The 22,679-nt window shown below is 40.8% G+C and overlaps 1 pseudogene; it reads right to left on the reverse strand.

The window, feature by feature from the left end:
- Positions 1–21,167: 21,167 nt before the first annotated feature.
- LOC110284341 (farnesyl pyrophosphate synthase pseudogene) lies at positions 21,168–22,232 on the reverse strand (annotated as a pseudogene).
- Positions 22,233–22,679: the final 447 nt, after the last annotated feature.

Raw genomic sequence — 22,679 nt, forward strand, 5'->3', positions numbered from 1 at the left:
AGCACATTTGCTTATTATCTCTTTAACCACTCTTACTAAAATAGTTCAATATTTTTCTTATGTTCATATGAACTTTTGAATGTAATTGCTTCAGCCAAAATCAGTGTTCTTTCTGATTTTTTTTATTGCTACCTAAAATATAGACAAGATGGCAGAAGCTCAGACCCATCTGACAAATGAGAGTGCATTAAAGATTAAAATCAGATTCGAGAAGGGTGTTGGTTGATTGACATTGTCCAGAGACCCTTAGCTTGGAAACCCTTCTGGCCAGTAGCAGCTCCTCTACTGGGGCATGAGAGATCAAATAATTCAGACAGCTGAAGCCTTCCCAGCTATGCCCTTCCAACCAAGGGGTAGAGAGAGTCCTAGTCTGGAAAAGTTGCATTTAATAGAATTATCCAGTCTCCCAGAGAACTTTCTGTTTCTCTTCCATGGCACAGGGTCCTTTGTTTGCATATTTTATAACATACTCAATGTCCAGTGCAGCCATCTCTACCTCATAGCTAGTAAGTCTTGCAGCCAAAATTCAATCCAATGAAAATAGTAACAACAATTAAAACAGAAAGTGGCCAAAATTCTGAAAGCAAGAAGTAGTTCATGGAAGGTGATTTAAAGAAGAAGAAGAAGGAGAAGGAGAAGGAGAAGGAGAAGGAGAAGGAGAAGGAGAAGGAGAAGGAGAAGGAGAAGGAGAAGGAGAAGGAGAAGGAGAAGGAGAAGGAGAAGGAGAAGGAGAAGGAGAAGGAGAAGGAGAAGGAGAAGGAGAAGGAGAAGAAGAAGAAGAAGAAGAAGAAGAAGAAGAAGAAGAAGAAGAAGAAGAAGAAGAAGAAGAAGAAACAACAAGGGGCTGGAGAGATGGCTCAGTGGTTAAGAGCACATACTGCTCTTCTAAAGGTCCTGAGTTCAAATCCCAGAAACCGCATGGTGGCTCAAAACCATGCATAATGAGATCAAACACCCTTTTCTGGTGTGTCTGAAGACAGTTACAGTGTACTTAGATATAATACTAAATGAGTCTTTAGGCTGAAGGGAGCAGGGCTGGAGTGAGTGGGGCTGACCGGAGTGAGCAGAGGTTCTGAATTCAATTCCCAGCAACCACATGATGGCTCACAACCATCTGTATAGCCACAGTGTACTCATACACATAAAATAAATAAATAAATCTTAACAAAAAGTAAAGGACATAAATGCTTCCAAGTATGCTGAAATAGAAAGTTTATTATAAATAAAAACAAAAGCCAGGCACATCTGGGAGTGTCCAAAGTAGACAAGACATTAAGCCATTTGAAGAGAGGGATGGGGAGCCAGGGAGATAGGCAAGAGCCAAACCAAGAGGTCAGGATGGTAAATTATAGATGAAAAGACCAGGTCACCAAAATGGTTGGATTATATCAAGAAGCTGGGAGATGTCACATGGAGTTTATGGCTAGGTGACTTCTATGCTATTGGTCAGAGACAACATTGAATTCTAGGTAATTTACCTTTAGAACCCACCCTCATGGTCACATGAACTTTGAAAAGAATTTCTATTTCACCTTAAGCTTTATTGTGCACCTAGAATTGAACTGACTGTTGCCTGGAAATCTTTTCCCCACATTTTCCTGTGTTTTTAATATGCTGGCTATAAAGTGCCTTGTATTAAACACTGTCAGTCTGATCCCCCAAGTAAATCTGCACCAAGTTTTCATTCTCATCTCTTAGTATGGCTTATTTCCCTATCCCTGCAGGGACCCCATCAATAGAAATCTGAGACCTACAATGCCTTGGATAGGAAACATTATCAGGGATAGAAAACTTGGGAGTAGAAAATACCTCAAACCTAAGATTACTGACGTTTCCTGTTTTTTCTGAAACTGGATCCTTTCCTCTTTGATATCTCAAGTAGTGAAGGATAGCCAGCCTTTTAGGCCTCCACAGAGCCCTTAGCAAGGAAAGGATGTTCTCTCTGTTTTTGATTGTGTTCATTAGGGTTTTCCTGCTGTGAGTAGACACCATACCATGACCAAGGCAAGCAACTCTTAACAATGACAGCATTTCATTGGGACAGATTCAGAGGTTCAGTCCATTATCATCAAGGAGGGAACATGGCAGTATCCGGTCAGGAATGGTGTAAAAGGAGCTGAGAGTTCAACATCTTCATCTGAAGGCTGTTAGCAGAATACTCTAGGGCAGGTAAAACTAGGGTATTAAAGTCCACACCTACAGTGACACACCTACTACAACAAGGCCATACCTCCTAATAATGCCACTCCCTTGACCAAGAATGCACAAACCATCCCATTGATAGTATTTTCTTCTGCAGTCAGAAGGCCTTTCTCCCTGTATCTATGGATATGAGCAGTAGCAAAGGCATACTGACTATATGTTTCTCTTGTTTGTTTCTCAGCTCTAACACTTTGGTTAGAGGTACCAGTTCTATGCTGGCATTCTTGCCAACAGTGGCTCCACCCATAGGGACTCAGTGTTTGAGATCACAGCTGCCCTAACTGACCTCTCTCCATCCTGAATGTAACTGTTGTTATTGGTAAACCATGTAACCTCTGCATCTTACAAGGCGGCATCTTGAAGATCTGGTCTTGTCCCATGGATGTGGGCAAAAATATAAGAGCAGCCCATGGATGTCTGCATTGGGCAGCAGCGTAGCTGGGCTTAGATGACCTGGGGCCTGAAAATCTATCTTAGGGGGATTTAAGAGGAGAGACGGGTAATGAGTCATCCTGGCATCTCAGATCTCTCCTTCACTAAGAGATGAAAGGGCTTAGCCACTTCTGGCAACTGCAAAGCAGGTGTAGAAATTTCTTTCTAGTCTAGGAGAGCCACTTCTGAGCTTCTCTTAATATGTATCCCGCAGGTGTAGGGAGGTCACCTGTGGTTGGCACAGTAGGGCCTTCTTAGCGGAGGCTCCATAGTCCAAATTGTCCAGGGGCTCTAAGAGGTCCTGAGTCTCTTCTAGGCATTCTTATTTGGTTTCTGCTGTCACCAGGAGGTCATTTATACATTGTTGAAGAGAATTCAGGTTTTAGCAATACAGAATGTTAAACTCTGTTATCAACAAGGAAGTTGGTGGGTTTCCCCTCTATATTTAGTGTTACCCTGGGCATCTTTTAAGGCCATGGTTTGAATAGAGTTTTGGGGGTTTGTTTGTTTGTTTGTTTGTTTGTTTGGATTTTTTGTTTTGTTTTGGGTATTTTAATGTATTTTCTGGTCCAGTATCCCTCTTTTTCTAGAAGTCATTTGTTTTAGATGTCTTCTACAATCCTCTGGTTTGGCCATGGCTGCCAACAGGATCAATGCCAGATTGTGAGTCTGTTGTTTTCACTTTTAGACTCTTTTAGACCTACCAATAGAGCATGGTGACTTAAGAGTCTCTCTTTACCTTTAGCAGTATTGAGTCCCAATCTGAGTGGGTAAGGGAAAGCCAGTCTCCATAGCTGTCTAGTTATTGGTGGGATCCTCCAGTGGCCAGCTTTCTGCTCACTGCCTGGATTTTTTGCCCCCTTCTGTGCTGAAGAAAAGTAGCAAAAGCTGCTTGAAGTCATTCCAATTGGGCTTGTGGTTGAAGAGAGCTATTTCTAAGAGAATAATTACTGAAAGGGGGGAGTTCTAAGTTCTCCAGTTATAAAGATCAGTAGTGGCAAAGGGCCAATACTGATGAGGTTGGTTTCATTGGTCACCAACCAGCAGGACAACAGACTCAGGCTCAGGCAAAAGGCCAAGAGTCTCAGTAGCAATTCCACACACACACCCCAACCACCACCACACCCTACCTCCCAACCCTCACCAGCAGTGGGGTTGCCTGTTGCAGGGCTGTCTGACAGTTCCACCTGAAGTGTTGAATAAGGTGGGGTTGAGAAAATCTAAGGCAAAAACTTCTGCTTGTTATCTGGGGAGAAATAATTCAAGCCAAGAGAGGTATTGCCAGACTACCTCATAAGGTATTTGGTTTGAGTGGCCAAATATGAGTTAGAAAATGACTTTCTCAATCCCTTGGAACAATCCCACATCAAAGGATGTCACCATTCTTGAAGCTGGCATTGAAAGTGGGCCATCCTGACATATAGAATGCTGTTAATTGATTTTCTCAAATAATGACAGAGAGATTGACTCCTCTAGTCTTAACATCCTTAAAATGGCTGAGGAGCAATTCTGGTAGGGTTGAAAGTGCCTGTCCCATGTTAAACTTCTGTCAGAAAATCACCCTGAAAGGTAGACAACAATCAACACAAAACATAAGAAAAATTCTACTGTTCTTCTCTATCAAGCAGGAAAAGGACACAACCAGAAGGTGGTGATCACACACACACACACACACACACACACACACACAAAATGTATCTTCTCTTCTCTGTCAAGAGAGAAACTAAAATAACCAAATATGTAGATGGATACCTCTGGGATTTCTGAGCACAGGCCCATCTTCTCGTCGGGCCTAAAACATCTTCCAGCCCTGTGCAGTTGCACATTTGTCTAGCAGCACCTGACAACAACATTCGTTTTAGGCCTCTTTCTAGCACAGTATTACAGAATTATTTAGAACAGAATTATTGTGGTACTACACAGGCACATAGACATGAATTACTGTACATAAAAACATGGCCAGACTCACAAACTCAGACAGACATTACCTCTATTGAGATTCTCCAGGTCAGATCCTGGAGGCCTTGGAGTTCCTGGCCAATGCACCAAAATGTTGTACAGGAATCTTTCATGAACCCCAAAGACCACCAAGGAACTGGTTCAGATGGAATTGTATTAAGGTTTCTTGATTTAAGCTCTAGCTTGGGCCACATCACTGTCTCTGATGCAGCAGAACAGGAGGGACAGCCCTAAGCTTAGTTTATGTCAAGCATTTATAGACAGGAAGGGGGCATCTAGCCTGGTACACATGTGATTGGAGGCCTTTATGGCCTTTAACATAATTGACTGGTTGTGGGAGACAAACCATAAACTTAACTTATGGTTTTTGGAGGGTTGTTTTTTGGTTTTTTCTTTTTTTCTTTTTTTCCTGATGGGTTAGTGTTAGGAAGTGTATTGTGGGGGCAGCCTTGTAACCTGTAGGTGTAGATTTGTTGGGGGAATAGCCTAGAAACTGGTACTAGATACTGGCCTGTTAGTTAGCTTGAGTGTAACCTTAGGTCAGGTTCTCTAAGATGGAGGATGAACCCAAAAGATGTGGCCTTTCAGGCATAGCCTAATCTAATCCTAAATAAGAAAGAAGTTAAATTGCCTTTACTTTAAGATGGCTTTTAAGTCTAAAATGGAGGGAGGCTAATTCTTCACACTTGCTTAAGGAATAAGAAAGAAAAATCTAAACAAGATTGATTTCCACTATATTTTGCTGGTGGGTTAAGTACCTTGGAAATGTCTGCTAAAAAAGAAAATGTGCACTTCTACTCTGTATATTCAGTGTAGCAATCTAAAAACAGTGATAAGCTTAACCCAGGTGCAAATATTTTCAATTGCAGTGACCTTGTGAAATGGTTCCCTTTTGTTGCTCTGTTTCCAGCTTTTACATTTCCTTTTGGAATATGTTCTGGTAATTGCTGTTATTGATTGGATACTGTGCAGCATCCAGAGTGCATTCCATAGGCCCTTAGCTCATTAAGCTCATCTACCATTTTTTAATTGCAGGGAATGCATGCACTTTCAAGAGTGGAATTTACATTCTCTACTAATGTACTGCGCTTCTATGAGCTCTATTACTAAAGTGTCTTGCACAAAAAGAAAAATAGGTCTGGGAGATGGTTTAGTGAAAAAAGTGCTTATGATGCAAGCATGAGGACTTCAATCCCATAACAATATGCATGTCACAAAGGTCTAAAAAAAATCTCTCTAGTAGCTACTACCTGTTTTTTGTTGTTGCTGTTGTTTGTTTTATCTCTAGCAAATGATTTGAAGTCACCTCTTAGGTAAGAGGAATAAATATGATCAACTTAACTTATCCTAGTGAACACATGTTCTCCAGCAGGGGTATGTATAGCAGGAGTTGCTACTCAGAGTACAAACCAGGCAAAGTCAAGGTCCTCCTGCACAGGGATGCATGTCTATGAATTTAGATCTCTGGGAAGAGGGACATTAAAAAAAGTGGCTGCAAATAAATTGTGCCTTTTATAAAGGAAATATTTACTTATAAAGCACTAACAAATATGCTTTGAAGAAAATCAATTTGTTGGCAAAATCTGTAATCACAACGATTTTCTGACTTTATTCGGGGTGAAATACTCTTGCCCTGACCTTGCATATGTGCATATATGCAAACAGCTCTGCTACCTAAGCTTATTATTCAAATTCCTAAAGTTTACTTTCCTCAAGTGTAAGATGGGGTTGATAGTGTCAATCTCAGGAATCATGTGTGAGAATCACAGGAGTGGGTCTGTGACACATTTGTACAGTGTCAGCTGGCAGGCAATGAAGGCCAGGGTGAGATTGTCATTGATGAAAATTAGTACTATCTTTTCAATTACATAGATACAAAAGTATGTCAACAGCTGTGTCCCATAGTATACAATTTCACTCAAATTCACATACAGTATGTATGAGCAAATCAGTGCAAGAAGTTCATGAAGGCCAATGAAGTTAAAGACCTTTAGCTCTGGCTTTGTTGTACATGCTCTTTTTTCAAGTTCCAGATATACTTAACTCACAACAACTTTGTAGATATGTACTTCATTCACATTCTCAAAGACTGCCACCAAACAGACAGCCTATGGAGAGATAGCATTAAAGGGAGAGAATATTAAATACCAACTAACTTTGGAAATTAGCACACTAGAAGAATAATTAAGTTTCTAATAGGGTGGGCTAGAGACAGTTCAGTGCTTAAAAGCACTTTGCTATTCTCCCAGAGGATTTCAATTTGGTTCCCAGCACCCACATCTGGCAGGTCCCAATTGCCTCTAACTCCAGATCCAGGGTATCCGATTCCCTCTGGCCTCCACAGTTGCCTTAGTCAGGGTTTCTATTCCTGGACAAACATCATGACCAAGAAGCAAGCTGGGGAGAAAAGGATTTATTCAGCTTACACCTTCCTACACATTGCTGTTGATCACCAAAGGAAGTCAGGAATGGAACTCAAGAAGGTCAGGAAGCAGGAGCTTATGCAGAGGCCATGGAGGGATGTTACTTACTGGCTTGCTCAGCCTGCTCTCTTATAGAACCATGACTACCAGCCCAGAGATGGCACCACCCACAAGGAGACTTGCCCCCTTGATCACTAATTGAGAAAATGCCTTGCAGCTGGATCTCGTGGAGGCATTTCCCCAACTGAAGCTCCTTTCTCTGTGATAACTCCAGCCTGTGTCAAATTGACACAAAACTAGCCAGTACAACAGTCATATTATAAGGATTTTTTCTCTTTTTTTAACTGGATATTTTATTTATTTACATTTCAAATGTTATCCCCTTTCCCAGTTTCCCCTCTGCAAACCCCTATCCCATCCCCCTCCCCCTGCTTCTATGAGGATATTCCCCACTCACCCACTCAAGCCTCCCTGCCCTCACATTACCCTACACTGTGGCAAGCCATCACAGAACTGAGGGCCTTTCCTCCCACTGATGACAGATAAGGCCATTCTCTGCTACATAAGCAGCTGGAGCCATGGGTCCCTCCATGTGTACTCTTTGGTTGGTGGTTTACTCTCTGGGAGCTCTTGGAGGAGGGAAGGGTAATGGTTGGTTGATATTGTTCTAAGGAAGGCCTTTCTATAGGAAAGATGCAGCTTTTGTCCCTGTGAAAGATCTTTCACAGATTTAAACAGAAAAACTGTGCTGACTGCTGCAACTTCCACTAACCTTCTATTAACAGGTCACATATGACCTAGTTAGTAGTAAGGGAACACAGCAGGATGAAACTCTCAACACAGAAAATTTGTCTGTATATCAGTATGAGTGATAGAACCCCAACACATGATTGTTGCTCCTAAGTTCAAGTACCTTGGAAAAACTATTTCAATTAAAACGAATCTTCTGAAACAATTAATTATGGCAATGTTTGATAAATGATTTATGAACCTAACCTGGAGGGATAGAAGGGAGATTCTGTGAAGCTTACTTTAATGAGTTGTATGTCTAAGATATGAGACAACTGAGCTTCTGGAAGACATTGAAGAGAACATAAACCTAAATGGGTGAACAAGGGTTTAGCTAGGTCAGGGTTCCCTGTGGGCCTTTCCTAGTGACCTGCAATGTTAAGGTAAAGTTGACCCATTCCTTTCTATGACTTACAAAACTCAGGCATTTTGCTTCTAAGAAAAGAGTGGTGACATTTTTGTGTGTGTGCATATTGAAACAGATTTTATTAATTATTTTGAGATATTTAAGTAAGCTACTCTTAAGCAAAGATCGTCAAACAATTGAAGCCCTGAAATAGCTAATCTCTGGAAATTTACAGTCTTTGTATTTTGGAAAGCTGGTGATGGTTTTTGCTTGCTGAAGCAAAAACTTCTCCCACAACTCTTGCTGTGGGAGAAGAAGAGCTGATGGGAAATTTCTGCAGCCTGTTTTTACATACAGAACAAAAGTAATTTTCTTAAATTGTCTTTCTGCCACGCATATACATGTTCACCCATGCACATGGTAAATGTTTGAGTATCACTCTTAGGAAGTATGCTGATATTTGGCCATTTGTGCTTTTCTTTGCTATGGTTAAAGCATTTCTTTTTTTAAAAAACTTATAAAATTTATTTTAAAATATACAACTCAGTATTGACATTTTAAGTCATCAAAATAATTTATAATAGTTAAATGCCTCTTAAATATACATAATATCTTCTGAAGCTAAAAGTAATATGCACTCAACCAGTTTTTAAAATCTATTTGGAACATTAAACATGATAGAAGTAGAAAAAAAATCTCTTATGATGTCCTCTATGAAAGGAAATTGTGACAAGTTCCTGATTAGGCAGAAACCGTTCCATCTCCAAGAGAGAATACTCAGTGTGACTGTGGCTTCATAGAATGAGTTGGGTAGTGTTCCTTCTGTTTCTATTTTGTGGAGTAGTTGGAAGAGTATTGGTATTGGGTCTTCTTTGAAGGTCTTATAGAATTCTGCACTAAACCCAGCTGATCCTGGGCTGCTTTTAGGAGGGAGATTTTTAATGACTGCTTCTATTTCTGTAGGGGTTATGGGACTGTTTAGATGGTTTATCTGATTCTGATTTAACTTTGGTATTTGGTATCTGTCTAGGAAAATGTCCATTTCATCCAGACTTTCCAGTTTTGTTGAATATAGGCTTTTGTATTAGAATCTGATGACTTTTTGAATTTCCTCCGTTTCTGTTGTTATGTCTCCCTTTTCATTTCTGATTTTGTTAATTTGGATACTGTCCCTGTTCCCTCTGGTTAGTCTGGCTAAGGGCTCACACATATATCTTGTTGATTTTTCTCAAAGAACCAGCTCCTGGTTTTGTTGATTCTTTGTATAGTTCTTTTTGTTTCTATTTGGTTGATTTCAGCACTGAGTTTGACTATTTCCTGCTGTCTACTCCTCTTGGGTGTATTTGCTTCTTTTGATTCTAGAGCTTTCAGGTGTGCTGTCAAGCTTCTAGTGTCAGCTCTCTCGACTTTCTTTTTTGGAGGCACTCAGCTGAGTTTTCCTGTTAGAACTGCTTTCATTGTATCCCATAAGTTTGGGTATGTTGTGCCTTCATTTTCATTAAATTCTAAAAAGTCTTTAATGTCTTCCTTGACCAAGTTATCATTGAGTAGAGCATTATTCAGCTTCCATGTGTATGTGGGCTTTCTGTTGTTTCTGTTGCTATTGAAGATCAGCTTTAGTCCATGTTGATCTGATAGGATGTATGGGAATATTCCAATCTTCTTGTATCTGTTGAGTCCTGTTTTGTGACCAATTATATGGTCAACTTTGGAGAAAGTACCATGAGGCACTGAGAAGGTATATTCTTTTGTTTTAGGATGAAATGGTCTATAGATATCTGTTAAATCCATTTGGTTCATAACTTCTGTTAGTTTCATTGTGTCTCTGTTTAGTTCCTGTTTCGGTCCACTGCTGAGATTGGGGTGTTGAAGTCTCCCAGTATTATTGTGTAAGGTGCAATGTGTTCTTTAAGCTTTAGCAAAGTTTCTTTAATGAATGTGGGTGCCCTTGCATTTCAAGCATAGATGTTCAGAATTGAGAGTTCTTCTTGGTAGATTTTTTTCCTTTGGTGAGTATGAAGTGTCCTTCCTTATCCTTTTTGATAACTTTTGGTTGGAAGTTGATTTTATTTATATTAGAATGGCTACTCCAGCTTCTGTCTTGGGAACCATTTGCTTGTGAAAATTGTTTTCCAGCCCTTTAATCTGAGGTAGTGTCTTTGACAATGAGGTGTGTTTCCTGTATGCAGCAAAATGCTGGGTCCTATTTAGTCTATGTCTTTTTATTGAGGAATTGAGGCCATTGGTATTAAGAGATATTAAGGAATAGTGACTGTTGCTTCCTGATATTTTTGTTGTTAGAGGTGGAATTATGTTTGTGTGGCTATCTTCTTTTGAATTTGTTGAAAGATTGCTTTCTTGCATTTTCAAGGGTGTAGTTTCCCTCCTTGGGTTGGAATTTTAAATCTATTATCTTTTGTAGGGCTAGATTTGTGGAAAGATATTGTGTGAATATGTTTTTGTCATGGAATATCTTGCTTTCTCCCTCTATGGTGTTGAGAATTTTGCTGGGTATAGTAACCTGGGCTGGCATTTGTGTTCTCTTAGGGTCTTTATGACATCTGTCCAGGATCTTCTAGCTTTCATAGTCTCTGGTGAGAATTTTGATAGATCTGCCTTTATATGTTACTTGACCTTTTTCCCTTACTGCTTTTAATATTCTTTTTTTGTTTGTTTGCATTTGGTGTTTTGACTATTATGTGATGGGAGGAATTTCTTTTCTGATTTAATCTATTTGGAGTTCTGTAGGCTTCTTGTATGTTTATGGGCATCTCTTTCTTTAGGTTAGGGAAGTTTCCTTCTATAATTTTGTTGAAGATATTTACTGGCCTTTTAAGTTGGTAATCTTCACTCTCTTCTATATCCATTATCCTTAGGTTTGGTCTTCTCATTGTGTCCTGGATTTCCTAGATGTTTTGGGTTAGGAGCTCTTTGCATTTTGCATTTTCTTTGACTGTTGTGTCAATGTTTTCTATGGTATCTTCTGCATCTGAGATTCTCTCTTCTATCTCTTGTATTCTTTTTGGTGATGCTTTCATCTATGACTCCTGATCTCTTTCCTAAGTTTTCTAACTCCAGGGTTGTCTGCCTTTGTGATTTCTTTATTGTTTTTACATTTTTAGATCATGGAAGGTTTTGTTCAATTCCTTCACCTGTTTGGTTGTGTTCTCCTGTAATTCTTTAAGGGATGTTTGTGTTTCCTCTGTAAGGGCTTCTACCTCTTCTCCTTTGTTCTCCTGTAATTCTTTAATGGGTTTATTTATGTCCTTCTTAAAGTCCTCTATCATCATTATGAGATATGACTTTAAATCAAAGTCTTTCTTTTCTGGTGTGTTGGAGTATCCAGTGCTTGCTGTGGTGGAAGAACTGGGTTCTGATGATGCCAAATAGCTTTTTTCTGTTGCTTCTTGCCCTTGCCTCTCACCATCTGGCTATCTCTGGTGTTAGCTGGTCTTGCTGTCTCTGTAGCTTGTCCCTCCTGCAAGCCTGCATGTCTGCACTCCTGAGAGACCAGCTCTCTCCCAATGATATTTGGGTATGGCATGCTGTGGCTTAGGATCTGCTCCCTGTGAAGACAGAAACCAATGGAAACTGGAAGGATTCTGTCTCAGGCTGATCCTCAGTTCTTGTATCCTGATGGCTCTGGGCAGGTCCCTCTTGGACCAGGAATTTAAGCAGAAGTGGTGGTCTTACCTGTGCTGACAGGTGTTGGCACTCTTGGTAGACCAGCTGTCTCCTGACAGTATTTGAGTATGTAGCACTGTGGCACGGAATGAGCCTCCCACCTTCTTTATCAGAAACAAAGGCCTTAGAGGATGATACCCTCCTCTTTCTTGGGCATCTGTCCCTGAACACCAATTCATCCTTAGTGCATCAGAACTGAAGGAGCTTGATAAATTTAATAAACTAGATGCTGAAGCTGATGAAGGTTGGGCAGGTGCTCAGATGGAAGTAGATTATACAGAACAGCTGAATTTCAGTGATTATGATGAGCAAGGAAATCCTTTCCTAAAGAGAAAAGCAGTGAGGAACAAACTTCAAAAACACCTGAAAGCACAGAAAACCGAAATGAAGTAGATAAAATTTCAAGCATCTTCTCAGATACCTGCTCAGCCTCCAGTCACAAAAAGTCCTTATGAGAAGGGGCCACCATTCAACCAGGAACATGGACCATCTTCACACTTGCTACCACCTCCCAAGTTGCTTGCACAACAGCATCCTCCACCTCCAGATCAACAAATACTTGGAAGACAAGGCCCCTTTCCCTCAAAGCCTGAAGTACCTGATAATGTGTACTTACAGTACCTCTTCATTGAGTACAAAATCTACAACCATATCAGATGCTCCTAACACTTGTAAAAGAAAACTCCAACAATTACAGACCAGCAGCCTACCTTCTGCAAGTCATTTTTCACAGTTGAGCTGTATGCCTTGCCTTATTGCACATCAACAGCAGAGCCTGCAAGTTTACATGTCTCAGTCTGCAGCAGCTCAAATCCCAGCCTTCTGTATGGATACAAGTCATTTATTCAATGCCCTGCATGCAGGATTGACTCCACCATCCCTGGCTCAGCAGTAGGGCTTCCAACATGGTCTCTTGCAGCCAACATCGCTTCAGCACATTCCAATCCCTATCTATGCCCCACTGTAAGGGCAGCATCAAGCTCAACTGAGTTTGGGGGCTGGGACTGCTGTTTCCCAGGCTCAGGAATTATTCAGTTCTTCAATTCATCCATATAGATCACAGACAGCCTTTGTGAAAAGCAGTCTTTCCCAGACTTCTGTGGTACAGCTATCCATAACTTCCCAGCTGTGCAGCACCAGGAACTTGCCAAGGCACAATCATGTCTTGCCTTTCAACAGACTTCAAATACTCAGTCCATCCCTATACTGTATGAACATTAGCTGGGGCAGGCATCAGGACTAGGACGTTCTCAGATGATTGATACACATCTTCTTCAAGCAAGAGCAAATCTTACTCAAGTCTCAAATCTTTACTCTGGGTAAGTACAGCAGCCTGGTCAGACAAATTTTTGTAACACTTCCCAATCAACAAATGCTCTTCAGCAGGTTACAGTGCCTTTACCAGCATCCCAGCTTTCGTTAACTAATTTTGGATCTACAGGACAACCTCTGATTGCTTTGCCTCAGACACTTCAGCCCCAGTTACAGCACACAACCCCACAAGCACAAGTTCAGAGCTTGAGCCATCATGCCCAAATAAGCCAGCCTTTTAGAGAATTAATCCCTGCTGGAACACAGTATAGCATGATGACGACTGTCAGGAGCATTAATGGGACAAGCTAATAACTAGCCGGTGATCATCCTGAGATGGCCTGCTTCAGATTATTATATTATCGGCGACACGTTTGCCCTTATTAAGCAAGACTATAAGGGATTCATTTTAGGAATTATTCCTGCTATTAATATATATTTCCTATTATTATTAAACATATGTAACAATCACTAAGTAATAGCACACCCCTTTGGAGCAGATCTCTGCAGGTCCATAAAGATGTACTGTCTTGTAGTGATGCTATATAGACAAATAGATGAATTCTTAAGTCTTAATGATGATTCTATAAGAATTCCTAAAATTATATCTGGGATTATTAAGCTTTTTTATATTGGGACTGCTATTAGGTCATTTTCTGATAGTCAAAACTGCAATGAGAACTCTGCCAGTCTCCCAAGTGTCACCAGTTAATTGCTCTTAGTAACCAGACTCTCTCCTACTCAGAGCACATTACAAGAGGTTGTAAAACAATTAACAAAAGGTCATAAAAAGGGGAAGTAAGGAATTATTATAGGTTCTAGGACAGAAGATAAAATATTGACTGGGTTTATCTATATAAAACTTCACTAATAACTTACTTATGGCTTTAAACATTCAGTGAACCTGTGGAACTGAGACAGGTGATGGGTGTTGAGCTAGATAATTACTCCTAATGGATATGCATGTAAACAATCTCTGTTGTAAACTTCTATTTCAATTTATGATTTGATTTTCTGTGTGAACTTTTGATGAACTTTATAACGTGATCATTTATTCTGAAAGATGTTTAAGTGCTGAGGACAAAGAGAAGAATGAAGGACTGAGGTGAGAGGAATTGAGCTGTAAGAGGGGACTGAGCTGAGGAGAAGTTTTTAGAACACTTTTTAGACAGAACTGAACTCAAGAAGAACTTAGAAGTATAGGCATAGCTTTTGGAGAAAAGGCACTGAGAGTAGGAGCATTGTTGTGACTTCGGAGCAGGAGGAGAGAACATGATTAGAAGGAAACTGCAGAGTGGAATGACTTAGAAACTATAGATAACATAAAAAACTAAGAAAGCAACGTGCAGGAGGCAAAGGGAAAGAGGAAAAAAGAAGCTGCAGAGAGGAGAAGGTGCAGGCAGGCTTCTCCTTACCATAGGACAGAACAGGTCCCTTCTTTTTTTTTTTTTTTTTTTTTTTTTTTTTAAAGTCTCTCTTTTTTTTTTTTTTAAAGATTTATTTATTGATTATATGTAAGTACACTGTAGCTGTCTTCAGACACTCCAGAAGAGGGAGCCAGATCTCGTTACGGATGGTTGTGAGCCACCATGTGGTTGCTGGGATTTGAACTCTGGACCTTTGGAAGAGCAGTCGGGTGCCCTTACCCACTGAGCCATCTCACCAGCCCCCAGGTCCCTTCTTAATAACAAGGCAGGCTTAGTCTTATTAAAAGGAACAGAGCTTTTTTTTTTTCTTACAAAAGTGGGTTTAATTCATTTATCATTAAAAGAGTAGAAGCTTTTTCTTTCTCTATGCAATAAAGATTGGAGCTCATTTTTCATCCAGAATGAGTGAGTTCTTTCTGCATGGGTGCTTGGTCTTTTGCTCCTCCATATACATATGTAAGTATGGATGTGTGTGTGAGTATGTATGTGAGAATGTATGCATGTGTGTGTGAGAGAGAGAGAATGTCATTGTGAGAGTGCATGCAAGTTGGGCCCAACTTCTTTGAATGGATATGTATAAGTGAGCATTATGAATCTGTATATTAACATGTGAGATTATGCATATTTGCTTATGTGAAAGTTTTTCCTTCTGCAAGTGTTATTCTCTTCTCCTGGTTCAAAAGAAGTTTACTGCTCCAAACTTCCCCCTAGCCAGACAAGCAAGAGGCATCTGGACAAAAGGGGAAAGGCTCTAGCAATTAATCCTTTACTTAATCTCCTGCTGTTTTAGGATGAGGTGCTAAGTGCCAGAGACTGCAGTTTCTGGCCTCAGAGGAACACAAAAGGCAGGTCAGCTACAACAGCATAGTAACTTAGACCTAGATAAGTAAACTTTTTATTATACAGCAACCCTAAATATCTCGTAAGACAAAGACTTACCCCAGAATTTCGTAAGATGCTCTTCCCCTCAGCTGCCTCAAGAAGAACCGAAAAAGAAAGAACTCTGGTCCCACCCCACCCCCACAGGATCTGGCCCCTGACAGGCAACTGCAAGAAAAATGTCTGAAATGGAACTAAAAAGAAAAGCCTTTGGGAGTGGCGCTGATATCAAACCAGGAACACCTCCAATTGGTGATCGAAGCACTCCTCCAACGTCTAGTCCATTCATGTCTATATCAACAAATCCAAACAGCCAGTCTAGCAAAATGACCAGCGTTGTGTATCAGAAACCGTTCCAGTCAGCCCCTGCCACGGTGAGAATGGCACAGCCGTTTCCTGCACAGTTAGCACCCAGAAGGAAGCTGTGGGAAGAGGACTCAGCCACAAGACATTTAGTCCTAGGTGTTGGCAAAGCAGAGAGCAGAGGTTCTTCAGTCCACACAGCGGTTTTTCTCTGAACAGCAACAGAGAAAACAGATAGGAGGCAAAGCCCAGAGAGTGGACAGTGATACAAGTAAACCTGAAACTCTGACCCTCCTGGTACCTGCCAGGAAAACGTAGAAGAAAAGCCACCCCCTGCACCCACCATAACCACCAACTTGTTAGAACTGGACCAATCAAACCTTAGGCGATCAAAACCAAAGAAACAAAATCTCATGAAGTTTGTGGTTTATTGGGAGCGGGTGATCAGGGGTAAAGTGATCTGTGACATTATCCTGTGAGACACACAAGGGGCATAGTGCATTTTACACTGACAGAGCTGCTACACCAATTACAATGAGGCTCCACGGGCTCGCACCTCCTGTGTCACATTTGCATCTTCAGTTGGTTTAGATACAAGTGTGCATACAGTATAGTCCTATGGAGCACGAAACAGCACAAGGAGGAGGAGAGCGATACCACAGAGTTGCTCAGCTGCACACTGGCTGGTCCCATTAATACAGCAGCTGTAGTTCTTCTGCTCCCTCGTGTTCTTTGGATGTGTCTATGGCTTTTCTAGGCTTGAAAGTAAAATGATGCTAACTGGTGCTGGATAGAGGAGCCTTATCTTTTATTATGGCAGCTTGCCATTTTTGTAAAATGGTGATTCTGCTGAACACAATAAAGTACAGTAGTAACCGATTGATCTCCCCTTCCTCCTGGATGAGTGAGCAGATGATTAAATATTGATGTCGGCTTCCTTGAATATACTCAGATGAGCAACATATACCTTCTGCTTCTATTTAAAATGATGCTGGGTTTGATTGTGGTCCAAAGTTTTGAAGCACCACTTGGCATCTCCTTCCTTGGAGGTCTCCCCATCTAAACATAACAGATTTGATAACGTGTTGGGAAGGTGAAGTCCAGCTTGTCTCCACTAAATCATCTTCATAGGAATCCAGTGGGTATACGGTTTTGATTTAGGGATATTTCATTCTTTTTAAAATAATGGTTTTTAGCTGACATTCACGGAGAGAATGAATTCTTAGAGTTGTGCTGCTAAGAGTGTGTTCCTTTACAGAGCAGTGTCACACCATCCTTTGGGCCCACTGCTGGAACAGTAGAGTCAAGTCTCAAATCCTCTGTACCCTCTAGTATTATAGATGTAGGACAGTACCGTATCATACCTCTGTGACTGTAAACGAGCCTGCACCTGCTTTATGATACGTATTCATAACTGTGCTTTATCAGAGCTGTTTTTAATGATGTTGCTCAGAATGTTTTCTTTCCTGATGACTGAGAAGCTAATTTAAAAAAAAAAAAAAAGTGGTGCCAGGCACCACAAGAATAACAGAACTGTGCTGTTTTCTACAGTTTTGTTGTTTTTTTTTTTTTAATAGAGTGTGCTTAATGTCTCTACAATTTTGTTCAAATGACTGCAGAACCTGGAAAAGTTGTTGCTGCTATATTGATGGTCTTTTTATACATAGTGCTATTACTGGTCTATATATGTATGTATGTATGTATGTATGTATAAATTTTTATATATATGTAATTTGTATATAATTTAACTTTGGAAAAAAGTTTCTCAGTTTACTGTGTTGAGTTGGCATTGTAAAGAAATTAATAGCCATATTGGTCTCAAAATGTTGAACTTAATTTTTTTCCATTTGTACAAGGTTAACACAATGTATTAAATATGTAAGGTTTTATCTATGTGAGTTTGGTTACAAAAACTAATAAAGTATTTTCTAAATAATGAAAAAAATTTTGTGTGAATTGTAGTAATCAAAGTGCACACGTATGGGAAGAACCTAGTGGGAAGACATTAGTGCCAACAGTGTATGGAAGAATAATAATGATAATGATAATAAATAGGGGCAACCAACATTGATTTTAAGTTTTTATAGCTAACACAGATTATTTGTTCAACTTGTTCCTGGTCCACAGTTGCTGGCTTGTTTCCTGGCTGATTCTGATTTAGTTACAGGGTTATTGTGTTCCAGGACTGATTTATAGATGAGAAACTAAGGTTTGGCTTTGGTTTTTTTTTTTTTCTTTTCTTTTTGCTTTCTTTTTTATTTTTTTTTGTTTTGTTTTGTTTTGTTTTAGCTTAATTTAATATCCTAGTTTCTGTTACAGCAGCCACAACAAATTCAGGAGTAAACACACTGCACCTTCTAGTGAGGAGGGCTTCCGACCTCTACACTGTCCAACCTAGACCTTCAGCAGGTTCCCCAAACCTGCTACCATAGCCAGGAAGGGCTGGCAGCTAACACACAGGAAGCTGGCTGATTAGTTGTAAAAATGTGAGAAAGCCATCAGGGTAGTTTGCCCACTTTTTACTCCACAAATACACCGCAGTAAGGCTTGGCGTTCTCATACTGCCTCATAGAGATTTCGCACAGAACCAAGAATATGCTCATTCTGTTTCCCCCACTTTCTGCTTCTCTTCCTTTGTTCCTTCCTTAGTTTCTCTGTACACCTAATGACTCCGTTACTATGAACAGCAAAATATTTATCATAATACTTAATGACTCAATTATTTACCATTCCTTACAGTTTCTGTAGGTTAGAGATTCAGACAGGGTCAATGAGGATGATTCATCTCTGCTCTGCAATGTCTGGGGGCCTCAGAACTCATGAAAAGCAGAGTGGGGTAATCTGAGCCCCACTTACTCTATTGCCTTGTTGTAGGCACTATCACCTAGAGGGACCTACATTGCAATTTCAGCTAGGTTGTTAGTGTTGTTTCTTCACATTGACCCCAATTTTGCCACAGCATTGAGTCCAAGGAAAGAGAGATGAAACACAGAGACAGAGTTTGCGGAACACTTAAAAATCATCTTTCAGCCGGGCGTGGTGGCGCATGCCTTTAATCCCAGCACTTGGGAGGCAGAGGCAGGCGGATTTCTGAGTTCGAGGCCAGCCTGGTCTACAGAGTGAGTTCCAGGACAGCCAGGACTACACAGAGAAACCCTGTCTCGAAAAACCAAAAAAAAATCATCTTTCTATGGTTTTCTGTGGGATTTTTTTTCTCCTGTGGTCTTTTTGTTCCCAGAAATAATGGCTCTGAGATTTCTTATATATGGATAAATGCCTAGGCCAAAAACCTTGGCTCTGTTCCCCAACAAGCTCATATCTCAATAATTCAATTTATTATGTTCTAAGCATACCACATGTTTCATGCATCTGTCTCCTAAGTCTGAGTTGAATCTCCCGTGACTGACTTGACTTTTTCGAATCTTTCTCTCCCTCTCTCTCCCTTTCACTCCCTCTTCATCCCCTCCCCCTCCCCCTCCCTCTCCCTCTCCCCTCCCCCTCCCTCTCCCTCTCCCCTCCCCCTCCCTCTCCCTCTCCCTCTTTGCAGAACTCCCACCTCCTATTTCCAGCCTCAGCTCATTGGCCATAGACTCTTTAAATTGACAGGTATGTATAGATTCTCTCTACAACAGAAACAGCAGGGAGTTGCATATACAAATTCACAGAAGCTGTGACAACATGCACAAGACCTGTAGAAACTCAGGCCAGATAAAATTCCAACATAAAAAGGGATAGCAAGCTGAAATTCCCATCCTTGACTGAGGAGTTTTGGCATTTAATATCTGCTGGAAGTGAGAGAGTCTTTTATTTTTAAGAGTGCAGCCTCTATTGAGTTGATTACTCTGCAGTGAAGGCAACACATCTGTGAGTATATGGGCAGTACAAACTCTATTTGGTATAAAAACTCAAAAAAAAAGAAAAGAAAATGGATAGAAAGTTAAGTTGAGTGAGAAGGGGAGGGGTGGTTGAATCTAGAAGCAATATGGGAAGTAGATACATACGATCAAAATACACTGTGTGACATTCTCAACCAACTAATAAAACAAAGCAAGCTTCTGTCGTGATTGTACTCTGTTGCCTCATTACACTTCTGTGTAATTTATTGACTTAGCTGGAATTTATATTACTTGTAGTAGATTTTATCCTACTTGAAGTCAGTGACCCTACCTAAGGTTAAGAAGAGATATATGGTTCCTTGTAAGTCAACTCTGGCACTCCACAGCCATAAAAGCCATCCATCCCCTTTGCATGCCACAGCTATAAAGCACAATATTGCATCGCTGTTTATTACTAAAGACATCAATGAGGTTTGCTCAGATTTAATGGAAGAAAACAGAGACCTCAATGACAGAAGTATGTGCGTGGGATAGGCTATGGACCAATTTAGCTGTGTTTAGAAACTTCTTCTACAGTTTCAATGAAATTCCAACACCTAAGAGTTGCCTTGAACCCTCTGTGGATAGGGGCTTAGACTAAGGTAACATAGTGTCTCTGCACTCTGGATTGTGCTGCATACTTTAATTCCATAGGTGGAAAGCTTGCTGCTTGTGCAAGGCCATCCTGGTTTTCAGGAATTGAAATTATATGATATATATATAACAGGTTTTTAAGGTTCTTATTTCTTACCGGTAAAGTTGTCACTATCTTTTTCATATGCAAATATTACTTGGAGTCCTTGTTAATGTGCAAATTTCTAGTTTCCAGTGCACTAGGTTTGGGGATTTATGTATCTAACTAGAGCTACAGTGCTGCTAATCTTGTAGAGGTGGAAATCACTGTGAAAATCACTGCTAGGCCTCTGGAGGCTCTGAGGCAGCCCAGTAAGGCCACACTGGAAATGATGGTTGGTGCCTGTTGCTGACATCATCTCAGCGCCTGGGCTTAGAGAGGGGAGTGGATCGGTCAGGAGTGCTGAGTTCCATAGTAGTGACCCCTACTAGGCTCTGACTGGCCTACACCATATACCTTAAATGACAGTATAGATAATCTACAAAGTCTTAGACTAAATGGATGCTTCCCTCTGAATATCTCCAAAATGTTATTCCTTTCAACTTCCTGCTTTTTGCTGTCTTTAGAAACATTTAGTATCAGAATGCTTTACCTGAATGGCTTCTTTCATCACTGACTTCAACCACTACTTACCTGACCCTATGAGAACATGGTCAAGAGTCAGGCTGAAAGGTCTTCAGTGCTGAGTTCCATCAATAGACCAGGCAACTGTATGATGACTTCCACGCCCATATAAGATTTCAAATATAAGATTTTAAAATTGTTTTATCAGGAATATAGTAAGAGTTTGTTGTTGTTTTATGGATGAGGAGAATGCCTGAAAAGCAGAACAATCTCTTTTGTTGTTGTTGTTGTACAATAATTTATTGAGATCCCTCCCTCCCAGCCTCTCCAATTCCGAGGTCACTTTCTCAGCTTATAGATTTTGTTTGCAAGTTCCAAGAAGATGGATGGGGGCAGGGACACAGAGCACTGCTCTATGAGACTCTTGAGGTGGTTTTTACTGTCTTCCTAGTACTTGAAGAACACAGACTGCAGATCCAGTGCCTCGTACAGTGCTTTCACCTGAGCCACTTTTTCTGGGTCCTTTTGCCCATAATTCTCCTCTAAGATCTGGCACTGTTGAGGAGTGGCTCACAGCAGACACTGAACTACCAGCCAGATACATTTATTGTCTTGGATGTCAGTGCCGACCTTTCCAGTCACACTGGGGTCTCCAAAGAGATCAAGGTAGTCGTCCTGGACCTGAAAGAACTAGCCCATCTCCAGCAGGATCTTCAGGGCTTTGGCGTGTTCCTTCTCCCCATCAATGCCTGCCATGTACATGACAGCCACGATAGGCAGGTAGAAAGGGTGGAAAGTGGTCTTGTACTTGACAATAGATTTGTACCTCTTTGCAGTGTATCTACCAAGATTCACATGGCCCTGGGGTGCTGTCATGAGGTCTAGAGTCTGCCCGATCTCAGTCTGATAGGAACTCTGCAGAAAGAGCTTCAGCAGGTTCAGGTAGTAGGACTGCTCCCTGCAGTAGAACTTCAACAGGAGGTAGATGGAGGCTTCTAGAAGCAGAGTATCGTTTGATGGCATCCAAGCCTATGCCTGGCTTCTGATACCAGCAGATCTGCCCGCAGCGAGTGAGGGAAGAGTCCATGAGGTCATCTGACACGAGGAAGAAAGCCTAGAACAGTTTTACACACCAGCCCACAGTCAGGGCCCGCTGAAGACTCTCAGCATCCTGTTTCCTCAGTTCCACCAGATCCCGGAAGGCGTGTACCATGGTCAAACCCCGTTGTGCTTGCCTCCTACGGTATTGCACGGTAGGACCTCCTTGAGTTGGGTAATAGCATCCCCTGTCTCTCGGTGTCCCAGCTCCTCCTCAGTCAGCACTTTCACGATCTGGGAGAAGTGCTGGGTGAAATTCTGCTTTTCTTGGTTATAAACATCCAATTTCCGGTTCCCATTCATTCGGACAGAGCGCACGCCTTTAATCCCAGCACTTGGGAGGCAGAGACAGGCAGATTTCTGAGTTCAAGGCCAGCCTGGTCTACAAAGTGAGTTCCAGGACAGCCAGGGCTATACAGAGAAACCCTGTCTCAAAAAACAAAGAACAAAATAAAATAAAATAAAATAAATGCTCTGTTCTTCAACGCAGATTCTCCCGGGCCAGAACAATCTCTTTAGTGGAGGCTAATATTGCACTAAATTCATTAATATCACAAATAAATGGATTTAAACGTCCATTATGTATAACGTAATTTTCTATTTGTCTATTTTACAATATTTAATTCTAGAAGAAACATATAATACTCGGATTTTTTTCCTTTTCTTCTGATTTTGCCATTTTTATTTATTAGCTATTTTCTGGCTTTTATTTATTTGGTTTCTGTCGGGAATCTTAATTTTTTACAGGTTTAA

The sequence above is a fragment of the Mus caroli genome, unplaced genomic scaffold, assembly GCF_978045245.1.
Source record: "Mus caroli unplaced genomic scaffold, Mus_caroli_1 scaffold_18, whole genome shotgun sequence".
NCBI lineage: Eukaryota > Metazoa > Chordata > Mammalia > Rodentia > Muridae > Mus > Mus caroli.